The following is a 15655-nucleotide window of genomic DNA, read 5'->3' as shown; positions in this document are numbered from 1 at the left end:
TGACCCCCACTGGCTGGATGGAGGAAGCGCAGATGGAGGCCCGGAGGCGGAGGGAAAGGGGATATGTTCACCCTGGCCCAGTTTATCTTCACAATAACCTACTGTGATCACTCTCCCAGTTTTCCAGGGAAGCGCTGGGGAGGCAAAGCTGCGTGGCCATAGATGACACAGCGAGTGGGCACGGGAACCCGACGTGTCTGGCTCCACACTGGTCCCTTCTGCCTGCCACACTGCTGCCAGTCCTGCCTCGGGCCCTCCCCAGCCCCCCAGGAAGGCAGGAGGGGGATGAGGAGCCCTCCCCTACCTGCCCCCCTCCTGTCCCTACCCTCGGCTGGGACAGCTGACGGAGTCCTGTGCAGACCACCTTGCGAAGCCCCAGATGGCCCTGGGGTGGTGGCTTTTGATGGTGCATGTCCATGAAGGGGAAATCGGCATCCTTGATCACCCTGTCTGCTGGCTGCTTACCGATCTGCTCCCCCCAAAGCCCCGAGCTCCCCAGGAAGGGCTCCTGCGTGGCCATGGCTGCATCCCACAGCCTTCGCGGGCCGCTGGGGGCACAGACGTGCTGCAGGCCTCAGCCCCGAGAGCCATGGCAGGTGGCCCGCTGCTGGTGGCGGCTCCAGGCTTACGGAGGGAATGGATGAGGGGCCGCTCTGGTCTGTCCAGGTGCTGGTGGTCCGAGGCCAGATGCTAGAAGGGCTCTGTCTCGCTGCAAGTCCCCCCCGGGCCCCCCACGGTCACTCTGACAGCCTGTGGGGAGTTCGGCTGCCCTGCTGTGTGCAACAGATGCCATTTAGAGAATGTTCGCCTGGGGAGACCTGATGTCTGCACCAAGGTAGCAGGTGTCTGCCTCAGGATCATTCAGCAAGCCTCTCTCTAGCCTCTGGGGCACTGGGGACACATGGAGGAAGGAGCAGTCCTAACGTTCAAGACTCCCTCAGTCTAGCTGGAGAGACAGGGTCTAAGTAAAGAGACAGGCAGGGCCACGCTTGCGGCTGCATGTGCAGCACGTTGCACAAGCCCAGGATGCGCCTCGGCTTCGGCCAAGCGGCCGAGGTTTGTAGGGCCATTCTGACAAATTTCCAGCAGGTGGCAGCCAAGTGACTTGAGGAAGGCGGCCCTTCTCTTGGCCGTGAAGCACAGGTGAGGCACAGGGGCGGACAGGAGGCGAGAATAACTGATCAGCTGGTGTGTGTGGCGGGGGCAAGGGGAGGAGAGAGAACCAGGAATGCCGCAGGTGCTTGCCCGGTGCACGGGGTGGTCGGAGGTCTGTCCTGAGCCAGGGAGAGAAGCGCTTGCCGTGGCTGTCAGGGGCCCGAGAGCCTGTTTGTGGTACTTGGGGACCCGGTCCTACTGGTAGCGCTAGAGGCTTGGGAACCCCGAAATCGAACACAGAGCAAGGAGGCTGTGTTTGGAAGCTCAGGGCTTGGAGGGCCGGCTCAGAGGGTCTCGCAGGGGCAGGATTTGTAAATCCTTCAGCATTTCGTGAATGCAAACCAGGCTCGTTCTTTTGTAGAAAAGATCTCCGACACCACCGATGGAGGAGAGTCTACGGAATTCCGGGCTCTGGGGGGCTGCGGAGGGTGTTAGAGGGGTTCGGAGATGTCGTTGAGAGGCTCGGCACCGAGCATGCAGCTAGCGCAGCACAGTGCTTAGCAGGTGTTTGTTGAATGAATGTAATAGAGACACCGGCTTAGACCTTGGCCAAGTCTATCATTGAAGTATAGGAAGGAGAACCTTTCTTCTTCATTTTTTAAGGTACAGAGTAAGAGAGCCTGGCCCTAAAGACTTAGGGGAAGAACATTCGCCACCAAAAAACTTACTGCCTGAAGTTGAAGAAAGTTCTGGAAAACATCTGCATCTTGTTCTAAAGGAGACAAAAGCATGCACTGCTGTTATTTCATGGTCAAATGCAGGCTGCTGGCGTGAGGGAGAGCACGGTCAAAGATGGGGCGGCCCAAAGGCGCCTTGAGTCTCAGGTTGGGACTGTGGATGGAGGCACACGCGAGGTAAGGCAGGGCAGCAGGGGTGGGCCCCAGGAGGGCTGGGACTCCGAGAAGAAAAGGGAGCTGCCTCCTTGGAGAATGGGGGCAAGGTGGAGGGGAAACGGGAAGAAGACAGAGCTGGTGGGCCAGGTCTGTGGGGTCCCCAGCCCCTCCACAGGCAGGAGCTGGGGGAGAGCCGTGATTCTCCCCCTGGCACGGGGCAGGTGGAGGTGTGGATGATGGGCACATGAAACGGCAGGACAGGGCAGTGGTCAGCGCAGGGTGTCTGGACCCAGACAGCCTGGGTTCAAATCCCAGCGGTGCCACGGACGAGACGTGCATCCTGGGCCAGCTCCCCGGCTCCTGGGAGCTGCCGTCTCTCACCTGCCGGGGAGGAGCCTGCCTCCTCACAGGACGAATGAGCTGCATCTCTGAATGCTCGCAGGTTAACTGTGCTCACTGAGATGGATGACCTCACGCTGGTGGGAGGAGGGTAGAAGGCTGTGGAAAGGTCAGCTTTGATGTCAAAGGCGGCACACTCAGAACGGAAAGTTTGAAATGAGGAGCTCAGAAATGGCACTGCTGGGGATTTACCCCAAAGATACAGATGCAGTGAAACGCCAGGACACCTGCACCCCGATGTTTCTAGCAGCCATGTCCACAATAGCCAAACTGTGGAAGGAGCCTCGGTGCCCATCAAAAGATGAATGGATAAAGAAGATGTGGTTTATGTATACAATGGAATATTCCTCAGCCATTAGAAACGACAAATACCCACCATTTGCTTCAACCTGGATGGAACTGGAGGGTATTATGCTGAGTGAAATAAGTCAATCAGAGAAGGACAAACATTAATATGGTCTCATTCATTTGGGGAATATAGAAAATAGTGAAAGGGAATAAAGGGGAAAGGAGAAAAATGAGTGGGAAATCTCAGAAAGGGAGACAGAACATGAGAGACTCCTAACTCTGGGAAACGAACGAGGGGTAGAGGAAGGGGAGGAGGGCGGGGGGTGGGGGTGACTGGGTGATGGGCATCGAGGGGGGCACTTGACAGGATGAGCACTGGGTGTTATGCTATATGTTGGCAAATCAAACTCCAATAAAAATAATTTTTTTTTAAAAGAAGAAATGGTAAGAGCCGAGTACACAGGCTTGGTGGATGCAGAGAAAGTTACCTTCGAGGGGGCCCAGCCCGGGGCAGGGAGGGCCTCTGGGGACCACCAGGGTGTCACTGAGGGGGGCTGGGGAAAGGCCAGAGTGAGGGACCTGGGGTGGCACGGGGAAGGGGGCCAGAGATCAACCCAGAGGCCAGCATTCTGCAGCAGGAAGCGCTGAGGACTCCTAACAACTGGCAAGCTGAGTGGCATTTCAGGGGCCCAGCACCTTCATTTCACTTCAATGAAACCGAAATACAGAGAAATAGCTCCTCCTACAGAGAGCTGGGAATAGGATTCTGAGGCACTGAAGTCCATGTGTGAGAACAGGACTTTGCAGCTGCCCAGGAAGGTGGGATGGAGAAAGCACAGGACAGTGATTAATTTCCCTATGCAGACGGACACCACAGCTGAGCTGACAGTTGTGCCCAGAGCTGGGCTGCCCACCCCCCGGGGGGAGCTCTGGGGTGAAACAGTGACACCCCAGAAGTGCCGGGGGACAGGAGATCGATGTCCCCCTGTGGCCCACCTGCAAAAGGTTTTGCTGACAGGTACAGAGGCTTCAGATGGCTACCAGGGGCCCGAGGCCCTAAAGCAACCCATGCAAAGCAATTTCCCGAGCACCCATACATGCCAGGTCATTGGTATGGGGAGAGAGTTGGGAGTCTGAGTAACTTTCCAGCACAAATTGCTTGTGGCAGTCAAATTTCGATTGAGGACAATGTTAGTGTGTGAGTCCACAATCATTCATCACTCTTTCAACATATATTTGCTGAGGGCATCCAAATGCCAGGCACCGTTCTCCACAACGGGCCCATGGGTGAAGACACAAAGATCCTTGTCCTCATCTGGTATACATTCTGGCGAGGATGGCAAGCAAAGGAGACAAATAAGTAAGTGATGCTGGGACCTGGTGAGTGCTGGGGAGAGACGTCAGCATCGGGGCAGGAGGTGGAGGCAGTCATGTTTGGGGAGGTGAGGGTTGGAGGGAGGAGCACCCTAGGCCAGGAAGGGCCCACGCAAAGGTGAGGAAGGAGCCGAGGGCTGCCAGGGTACCAGCCCTGGGCCAGGATGGGCACGGACCACATGGGGCCTGGCTTTGACTGTGAGTGAAATAGGGGGTGACAGGCTCCCACTTGGGGTTGTCTGTCTGTGGGGTTGAGAAAAGATTGTGAGGAGGAGGACCTGTGTGTGTGGGCACATGTGGGGCAGTGGGGTCTCTGTGTGTGTACAAATGCACGTGTTGGTTACATGGAAACATGGGAATTGGTGAGGAAAGTGTGGAAAGAAGGTAGAATGGGAACATTGCAGCAGGGATGGGGAGGAGATGACACTTTTCTGAATATACCATTTTGTATAGTTCTGCGTCTTAGAACCATAGGAATATTTTATATGCATTTCACATACTCTAAAAATTAAATCATTCAAACTAAATGGACTGTAAGAAAATTCAAAATTAAATATAATCCCAAACAAATGGAGCTAATTTTGTAATAAGTTAACAAAATATCCACATTGCAGGAGTTAGAAAAAAAAATACAACCTAAGTAATTTTGGAGAAGAGTATCTTGGATGGATGTTGTAAGACTAAGACAAAAAGAATCATAAATACTGCAATCTCATCAGTAAATGTATTTCTCACAGTTTGGAAACAATTATGTGTATATACTAGAATTGAAATAATAAGTAAATACATTGTAAATAATAAGAATTGGGCTTGACAGTTTGGGAAAGTACCAAATAAGCAAAACGGAAGGCTAAGTAAATTGGAATTGGAATCTATGGTATAAGTATAAACACATGTTTTTAGGTAGATAATGGTTATATAGGTAGATAGATATGGATATTGAAATAATAGATATAAGTATGGATTTAAATGTGAGTATAGAGTGGGTACTTATACAAGTACAGAAATAAAGAAGTGTGTATATGTGGTGTGCCATAGTGTGTGTGTGTGTGTGTGTGTGTGTGTGTGTGTATTTCCTAGCTTGAACACTGAGAGGACCTGAAAGTAATGCCTGCATACAATGAAATTCATGTTTAAGGCCCTTGCTTGATTTCTAAATACTATTATTAAAAAAAGAAAAGAAACCTGGAGATCTTGCAGAAGTGTTTGATTACAAGTCTGGAATAGACAAAAATGCAAGAAAAAATTTAAAAAATGATCATAGAACATCTTGTGAGACCACAGTGACAAGAAGTATTAGAGAAGGAAGGAGGAAGGAAGGAAGGAAGGGAGGAAGGAAGGAAGGAAGGAAGGAAGGAAGGAAGGAAGGAAGGAAGGGGAAAGGGAGAAAGGGGGAAGGAAATAAAGAGGGATGAAGGGATTAAGGAAAAAATAGAAAAGAGAGTGAACTTGGTAAAAAAACAAACAACCAAAATAAATAAACAAACAAACAAACAAACAAGGAAACAAACATGGGAGCTAACCTGAAAGAGTTTCTTACAGCTGAAAGTGGAACTGGATAAGAGTTATCCAAAATAACTTAATAAATGTTGGTGTCTTTGAATTATAACCCATAGAGTCAAGTAAAAGTCTATCAGCCCATACTGATATAAATGAATAATTAATTAAATAAATACATGAAGAGAAAGACAGCTTTCACTAACAGAATTCCAGGTTACATATGCAAAAGAAAAGAGAAAGTTAAAAAACAGCATTAGGCAAAAACCTTAGTAATTATATGCATACAAAATCCAATTATGAATACAAATACAGCATAAATTGAAGAAATACAACAAGAAAAGAATATCCCACCTAAATGTATGTTAAACAATCAGGGAAAGCTAGTAACTTTAGAATAGAGAAATATACCAAAAACCACACTAACAGAGTGGTGAAGGTTAACATCATCATTAATAAGATATACTGACATCATATATCTCATAATATGATGCAGAGAAATGGTACAACCTCATTTTGTATAATTATTTTAAAATATGTATAAACTTCATTCAGTTATGAAAAAATTAGACAAGCATAGATCAAGGGTCATTCATGAAAATAACTGAACAAGGTGGCTCAGTTGATTGAGCATCCAGCACTTGGTCATGATAAAATAAGATTAAGCCCTGTTTGTCAGTGCTCAGCAGAGAGTCTGCTTGAAGATTCTCTCCCTTTTCCCCTCCCCACTACTCATGCACTCTCTCATTCTCTCTCTCAAATAAATAAATGAATCCTTTTAAAAATACAACAGAAAGTAGTCTTTAAAAATGTGAAAATATGGGACATCTGGGTGGCTCAGGTTAAGCAATCACCTCTTGATTTTGGCTCTGGTCATGATCCCAGGGTGGTGAAGTTAAGCCCTGCATGGGGCTCCATGCTCACTGGGGAGTCTGCGTGAGATTCTCTTCTTTTCTCTCTGTGCCTCCCATTGCTTGTGTACTCTCTCTCTAAATAAATAAATAAATCTTTGAAAAAACATGTGAAAGTGTCAAAATCAAGGAAGGACAGAGGAAAAGTTATAGACTACAAGAAAGAAAGGAACATGATATCTTGCTAGGATCCTAGAACATAAAAAGGACATTATTGGAAAAACTGTTGAAGTCAAATGATGTTTTGGGATTAGATAGTAGCATTATACTAATGTAAATTTCCTGCTTTGAATAATTCACAGTTATCAAAGCTTCACTGGCTGGCTTCAAAGCTTCAAAGTGCAGGCTGACTCTCTTGTTAGGGGCTAAAGCAGCTGGTTACTTTAAAGATTTTATTTATTTATTTATTTATTTATTTATTTATTTATTTATTATGTATTTGCAAGAGAGAGACAGAGAACTCATCTACACTGCGAGAAGGGACAGAGGGAGAGGGACCAGGAGACTGCCGTCCCCACCCCCCACACACACACCATGCACTAAGCCCCTCGTGGGGCTGGACCCAGGGCTCCATGTTGGGCTCGATCTAACAACCCATGAGATCATGACCGAACCTAAATCAAGAGTCAGACACTCAACTAAGTCAACCACGTGCCCCGCAGCTGGTTATGTTTGATTGGAGCCAGTGCTCATCTACTATTATGAAAATCCTACGGCTCTCCAGAAATATGCTAAATCTACCCTGCCTGTGTTCTCTCAGTGGAGCAACAAAGCCTGGCTCACAGCACATCTGTTTACATCATGGTTTACTGAATAGCTTAATCTCACCGTTGAGATTCACTGCTCAAAAAAAAAAAAAAAAGGATTCCTTTCAAAATGTGACTGCTTATGGACCATGGTTACCCAAGAGCTCTGATGGAGATGGGAGATGAGATTAATATTGTTTTCATACCTGCTACCATGACATGCATTCTGCAGTCTGTATATTTAGGAGTAATTTTGACTTTTAAATATTATTTAATAAATAGATTTAATAAAGCTATAGGTGCCACAGGTAGTGATTCCTCTGATGGACCTGGGCAAAGTAAATTGAAAACTTTCTGGAAGGGATTCACTATTCTAGATGTCATTAAGAACATTTGTGATTAATAGGAAGAGGTCAAAATATCAATTTAAGAAGAGTTTGGAAGAAGTTGATCTTAACCTCCATGGATGACTTTGAGGAGGGGTTCAAGCCTTCAGTGGAGGAAGTAAAACAGATGGGGTGGAAATGGCAAGAGAACTAGAATTAGAAGTGGAGCCTGAATGGGGCACCTGGGTGGCTCAGTGGTTGAGTGTCTGCCTTTGGCTCAGGTTGTGATCCTGGAGTCCTGGGATCGAGTCCCACGTCGGGCTCCCCACATGGAGCCTGCTTCTCCTCTGCCTGTCTCTCTGCCTCCCTCTGTGTGTCTCTCAAGAATAAATAAATAAAATCTTAAAAAAAGAATGGAGCCCAAATTGTGACTGCATTTCTACAATCTCATGATCAAACTTGAACAGATGAAGAGCTGCTTCTTACGGTTGAGCAAAGAAAGTGTTTTTTGAGATGGAATCTACCCCTGGTGAAGATGTGAGGATCATTCAAACAACTTATTTGGTAAAACAGCAGTAGCATTTGAGAGGACCAAATCTAATTTTCAAAGAAGGCCTACCGTGGGTATGGTGCTATCAAACACCATTGCAGGATACAAAGAAATTCCTTGTGAAAGAGTCAATCGATGTGGCAAATTTCATTATTGTCATATTTTAAGAAATTGCCCCAGCTCTCCTGACTTTCAGCAACCCCCTCGCTGATTAGTCAGCTGTCAGCAGCCATCTGCGTTGGGGCAAGATCCTCTACCAGAAAAAAGGTTCACTGAAAGCTTAACATAAATTTTATATGTATTGGGAAATGAAAAAATTAATTTGAATCACTATAATTAATTTGACTCACTATATTGCAATATTTGGCATATTGTGGTAGTTTGAAAGCCTCAGTATCTCTGAGGTATGCCTATATCATAAAGATTTGTAACTTAAATGGAAGTACTAGGTAACTTTACACAGCACATAGGGAGATCTTGGTGGTAGTTTCCTCCCCTGCTTTGTTTGTGGGTAGGCAGAAAACGAAACCAAGCAAATAAACAAAATGAACAACAAAACAACACAAAGAAAAGTAAAAAAAAGAAAAGAAAAGAAAAAAATCATCTCACCTCATGGCAGTCCTCACACTGAGAAATATGAAGGCAAAAAAAATTTTAAATTGGCCTTAGGTTGATAGTATCTAAGGCTCATGACACAACTAGACATTTTTAAAACACAGGATTGAAAGAATTGGTAGAGATAGATATACAAGGACAACACCAAAAAAAGAAAAACAAAACAAAACCCAAAAGACAAAAACTACAAAAACTGTAAAATATCCTTGGAGAGAAAAACACTTGAATGACAGTGATCAAATACATAGAGTATATTTTAGATATAAAATATATTTTATAGGGATCCCTGGGTGGCGCAGCGGTTTGGCGCCTGCCTTTGGCCCAGGGCGCGATCCTGGAGACCCGGGATCGAATCCCACATCGGGCTCCCGGTGCATGGAGCCTGCTTCTCCCTCTGCCTATGTCTCTGCCTCTCTCTCTCTCTCTGTGACTATCATAAATAAATAAATAAATAAATAAATAAATAAATAAATAAATAAATAAATATTTTATATATCGATATTCTATAAAATATACACAATATATCCAGACAATGGAATATTACCCGTGCAAAAAAGAGATGAGCTATCAAGTCACAAAACGCACAGAGAAATTAAACTTTAAATGCATTTAGTAAGTGAAAGAAGCTAATCTAAAAGGGCTACATACTGTATGATTCCAACTGTGTGACATTCTTGGAAAGTTAAACTGTGGAGACAGTTAAAAGATCAATAGTTGCCAGGGATTTGGGGTGAGGGATGGATAGATAGAGCACAAAGCATTCTCAGGGCAATGAAACCACCCTTTATGATAATACAAAGGTCAATATATGTCACTGTAAATTTGATAATACCCATAGAATAAACAACACCCATGTGATGTAAAACATAGACTCTAGGTGAGGATGATGTATTATTATGTAGGTTCATCAGTTCTTACAAAGTGTCACTCTAGCTGAGGGTTATGATTTTGGAAGAGGCTATGCAAATGTAGGGGCAAATCTCTTTAATTTCTTCTCAAATTTACTATGAACCTAAAATTACAAAACCAAAGTCCCTTTAAAAATGTTTGATGTGTTCAAAGATATGAGAGATAGTCTTGAAAGTATGATGGAGGAAGAAACAGGTATCAAAAAGGATAAGATAATTTTGAAAAATAACCAATAGAGCTATAATAAATTCTAACAGAACTGAATATAAATTCTTGAAATTAGTAACCCAGTGGGTTTGACAAAGAGAACTAGTGAAGTAAAAGAGCATAAGAAATTACATGGAAAGAAAGGTGATATAATCCATGGACATCAGAAAAATGAAGATTTCAGACACAGCCCCCCAAAATTTTACATATGTGGAAAATTACTTTTAAGAAATTCTGGTGTAGCTATGCTGTATGGTTCAATTGGATAACAGCAATACTCAAGGGAGTCCTACTTCTGTGGTCTACTGTAATGATGCCTGCGTGAGGTAATGAAGGCAATACACCAGGGTCGTAACAGTGGAGATGCTGTGGATTGAAAGAATGTGGAAGCCATTTTGAAAAAGACATTAGTGTCTGACAGTTTATTGGTAAGGTTTGTCAGCACTTTCCTTTGATTACGTGGTTGTATTAATGAAACTAGAAAAACTCAAAAAACCAAACTATACTAAGTCATATTGGGGGATATTTAACCTCCACACATTTAGGGATGTGGTTGGCCGAATTTTAATGATTATTTTGCTAAAATGCAGATACTGTGCTATGTAACTCAGTCTCTGCAGCATTTCTAGGATGCAGACATAATTTTGCAAGAAATAGGAAAATCACTCATTCCAACAATGGAGGTGTAAATAATTCTACCATTAAAATACATATATACCAATGAATGGCACTGACACATGCGTAACTCCCCAGAGTTCTGTGGTTAGCATTGTTTGGAACGTGGCTTGAAAATAGGTTTTCATTCTTCATCTGTGAGATGAGCAAAGTCTTATTTATAAACCAAAGGTAAAAATTGGTGTTCCTAAATCTCTCAGGTACTTCTTCAGCAAAGGTTATACATCAGTTACCAGCATGGGATATAATGCCATAAACAAAAAACACCATCAACAAAATCTGGTTTACAGACCTCACATAATTATCCTAATAGGACAATACAAGTAGGAAGTGTCAAACCTAGAATTTGAAAAAAAATGAAACCTTAAGTCAGAATAAAACTATATTCCTTTCACTACATGATGTTGCCCCTCCAGCTGTTTTACCACTTCACATATCAGATGACTATACATTTATACATGACTTGGAGAACAAGTCTGTACTGCATGCTGGTTCCCATTGTATACAGATAGGATTGAAACATCAAGCATAATTTAATTTACCTTTAATTTTACTTCAGATTTAAGACAGAAAAATGGAGTCTTATTGTCTTCTGAATAACAAATCTTAGAATACTCCTTTATTAATCAAGAATCCAAATGGTTGCTTTCTGTCAGTGAAGTAACATATAGCAACCTCATTGTCGCCACTCAGAATCAGTTCCCAGGCTTTTTGTCTTGTCCAGGGCCTGTCACACTTACACAATATGCATGAACTTTTATTCTTTCTAAAGTTGGATGACACTTTACCTAATACATTCCTTTTTATCTTTCAATTTCTGATTCGTTATCTAAGTCAACCAGCTCTGATTTATCCTTTTTCCATATTTTAAAAATATTTATTAAGAACTTATGTCATTACTCAATGTATTTTTTAAAGCTTTTATTTATTTATTCATGAGACACACACACACACATACACATACAGAGAGAGAGAGAGAGAGAGAGAGAGAGAGAGGCAGAGGGAGAAGCAGGCTCCATGCAGGGAGCCCTATGCAGGACTCGATCTCAGGACCCCAGGATCACACCCTGAGCTGAAGGCAGGTGCTAAACTACTGAGCCACCCAGGGATTCCCCAATGTATTTTTTTAATAAAGATTTTATTTTTAAGTAATCTCTACACCCAACATGGGGCTCAACTACAAATCTGATATCAAGAGTGGCATTCTCCAAAGACTGAGCCAGCCAGGCACCCATTACCCAATGTATTTTGTATAACCAGATAACTTAGAGGTCAGGTATTGGCCACCTAGGTACTAGGACTAAAATAAGAATGAAAAAAAAACCTAAATTATTATTTATTTTGTTCATTTTAATTTAAAACATTAGAAACATTGAGAACTAAAGTATTATATTTCTTTTTTAAAAACTTACCAAGGGTAGCATCTACAGTCTTTGCCTTTTTTTTTAGATTTATTTATTTTAGAGAAAGATAGAGTGTGTAGTGGGGGAGAGGCAGAGGGAGAGAAGGAGGGAAAATCCCAAGCAGATTCCCGGCTGAGAGCAGAGCCCTACAAGGGGCTAGATCTCATGACCCTGAGACAATAACCTGAGCCAGAATCAAGGGTTGGACACTCATTCGACTGAGCCACCCAGGTGCCTCATTTTTTTTTCATTCTACTTCTGCATATATAATTAGTTAAAACATACTATGAAATATAAAGAATAGTATATATTACATAATAATTATACTATATACAACTATATATAATTAACATAAGCCAATCTAAGATTAGTAAACTAAAAATTAGAGGGTAAGGGAAAATACTGGATGAAAGACAAACTTAACAGTACCCTAGAGATAATTTAAGATGGAAAGATGCAGTGATAACAAATATATTAGGTATCTTTCAGTGCACAACAAATCAGAACAAAATTTAGAGGCTAAAAAAAAAACAACAAATAACAAATATTTATTATCCCAAAATCCAATGGGAAAGGAATCTGGGCACATCCTAGGTGGCTGTCTCTGGACCAAGGTCTTCCATAGGGCTGCAATCAACACATTATGAAGGAATTATTTTTCACATGGCTTTCTATGTTTTTTTATTATTTTTTTGGCTATGTTTGTATCAGTTTCCAAACATTTTATCCTACATGCTTTCAGAGCCATGCAATACCTTCTAGAGTGTCTTTAATGTAAAGTTTTTGCCAGTTTTACTCCCTTTGGGACATCTTCATCTTTTCAACACAATCATGTTCCTCATTTGTGTCCATATGTCTACTTGACTAAGTTTATTTAGTCAACCTGGCAACATATCTAGAGTCTCCTGAAGAGTGCCATTGTCAACATTCCCATTCTTTCTTCTACAATTCCATTTATGTTTGATGTAACTTTTATTTTTGGCATTTATCATTTTTATTTTTGCTGAATTTTCATATTTGTTGGCCAGTTTCATTTTTTATCATCTATGTTGGGAAATGTCATATATGTTTATCACTGCAAGAGAAGGAAGCATCATATCTACATGCCCTGCTGACAGTATATGAACTGAATAACATGCACAGAGTGCAGTTCCTTCAAAAGAACAGTGACATAAGTGGTCACAGATCATTTTGTGTATCTATTATTTACTTGCTGACTTGTGGACTAAGGAGGTGGCAGTGAATTTTGTACTTCAGTTTCTCACATGTAATGGTCAATGGTAACTAAAAATTGGAACGTGTTGTTATAAGATTCGCATTATTTAACTACACCCTAGTAACTAGAGTTCATCCTTCTCAGAATCATTTAAAGCAAGTGTTGACTATAATTTCTACAACAGAAAAGAATGGAAGATACGGTGAAAATGCCATTTTCATAAACATTTTCCAGTAGGGATTAATAAACAGGATATTCATAGACTCTCGATGAGATGACTATGTTATATGTGTTCTTGTGTGCCTTTAGAGGGCAGAATAGTGATTTCAAGAGCTGAATATAATTACAATATGTTCTTTGATTATTTCGCTTTTAATTTAATAAGTTTAATACGTTTTTTATAATTTAATAAGTTAGAATCAGTCAAATATTACTAAAAATAGTATGTATCTAACTCATACAAATTAAAACAATATGTATTTTTTTAAGATTTTATTTATTATTTGGGAGAGAAAGCACAAGCAGGGGGAGCAGCAGAAGGAGAGGGAGAATCAGGCTCCCTCTAAGCAGAGAGCCTGATGAGCTCAATCCCAGGACCCTGGGATCATGACCTAAGCTGAAGGTAAACGCTTAGTTGACTGAACCACCCAGGTCCCCCAGAATGGTCTATTTTTAAATGAGCTAAGGCTAAGACTGTAACTGCCTATTATGGATTAATTAACTGGAAAATGTTGATAACATGGATGGCAGCTTTCTTACATTCTAGTTCCATAAGCAGGAGTGCATTGACTCTAAAATCTTAATTGATCTTTCAATTGGTTATACACTATTAAATAAATCACATTACTCATACTCAAAAATTCAATGTAAGGCATTGGCCATATAGGTTTTTCTAAATGTGTAACAGTTGGTGTATATTCATAATTACATTTTTTGTTTTCTCCTCTCAAAAATCAACTTAGTCATCAAAAGCACTCACATAATAATTGATAACTCTCTGCAAAACACACATCTTTAGTATTAAAAAGCCTTCTATGTGTGAGTTGTAAAACAATATACAGAAATTTTATTTAGTCAAAAACAGTTGTTTCATTTTAAATGTAGTAGGTTCAGACGTGTGAAAGACTTTCTTGCCTTTGGTTTAAATTGGCTTGGTTTCAATTCAGCATGATACATGATCACAGATAATATTTGCTGGAAAAATAAGTTGAAGGTCAGAAAGAGGACAGGGAGCTCCTCCATGTTTCTGTTATCCCACCGAAGGGTCTGCCCCAGTTAGGAACTACAGTCTGGCACTCAGGATTTACAGTTGCAGGATATAGCCCTTTTACTAGATCTTCTACTTAGAGCTTTTTCAGCAAGTTCTGTGTGGACTACTAGGTCCAGGCAGTGAGCATTTAGCTGCTACCTCCTAGGATAGCTTTTCTTGAAAACTCAGATTCCTGGCACCTGGGGGAAGTGACAGCCTGTGTAGCCTGTGAGCACAAGCTATTTACTCTTCTTGTGGGATGAGTATACATACATATATACATAAGCAAAGTGGTTTCCCATTATACGCTATGTGGTACAAGTAAAGAGTAGAAATTGCCAGCCCCCTGGGATAAATGAAAAATAAAATAAAAACAATGAGGGATTCAACCAATTTATGATTGTATATCACTCTTGTCAAAGAAACCACTATCAGATTGGTAGGAAATTTCTGCTGCTTTTGGACAGACTATTTAACTTCCAGAAATGCATGACTTAAATGGGAAAAAGAGAAATTATGATTTAGAAAAGGAAATGCTAAAAAAAAAAAAAAAAACCAAACCACCTTAGGGTTCTTCAGCATACCCAGAAAATATGTTGCCAATACTAAAGATGTCAAGATCATGATCAGGGGTTACAAAAATTATTACTTCATTGTGATTTTATTTTTACACATAATTTGAAGCTACAGAAGAATTAGGCCATCTCCAAAGATTTTATCATGAGAGGTAAAAAAAGTTTGGATAAATGCGGAAAAGGCAGAGTAGGTAAATGTAATAAGGAATACTCATAGAAAATATAATTAGTACTATATCAATAATTGAATTTGTATTCAAAATATTTCCCCACAATTAAAACCTTAATGTGTGTGAGATGGTTCAGATGTTTACTTCTCTGTAATATTAAGGATGAGAAAACATTATCTTTGAACAAATTCATTCATATTCATATTCAACTTCACCCTCTTTTCAAAACTGGGATAGGCATTATAGGGAAAGAAGAGGACAGATCTTTCACAAACACAGATACAGAATTTTTTACCATATAACAAGTCAAATTTGACAACACACAAAAATGTGATACAACATGGCATAATATCCAAGGATTAAATCATATTTTAATATTTAAAGTTTAATTAAAATATTTAATCACACTGTGAAAAGGAGAAGGAGGAGGAGAGACAACTATAGCCATTAAGTACAGAGTGATGAGTGATTACATTTAAAATTACCACGTATTTTCTGTTTTAGAGCTTCAAACTATAATGTGCCAATTCTGGAATGAGATAATCTAGATGTTTCTC

This window comes from Nyctereutes procyonoides, unplaced genomic scaffold, assembly GCF_905146905.1.
Source record: "Nyctereutes procyonoides isolate TBG_1078 unplaced genomic scaffold, NYPRO_anot_genome, whole genome shotgun sequence".
In the NCBI taxonomy this organism is placed as follows: domain Eukaryota; kingdom Metazoa; phylum Chordata; class Mammalia; order Carnivora; family Canidae; genus Nyctereutes; species Nyctereutes procyonoides.
This window is presented reverse-complemented; position numbering follows the sequence as displayed.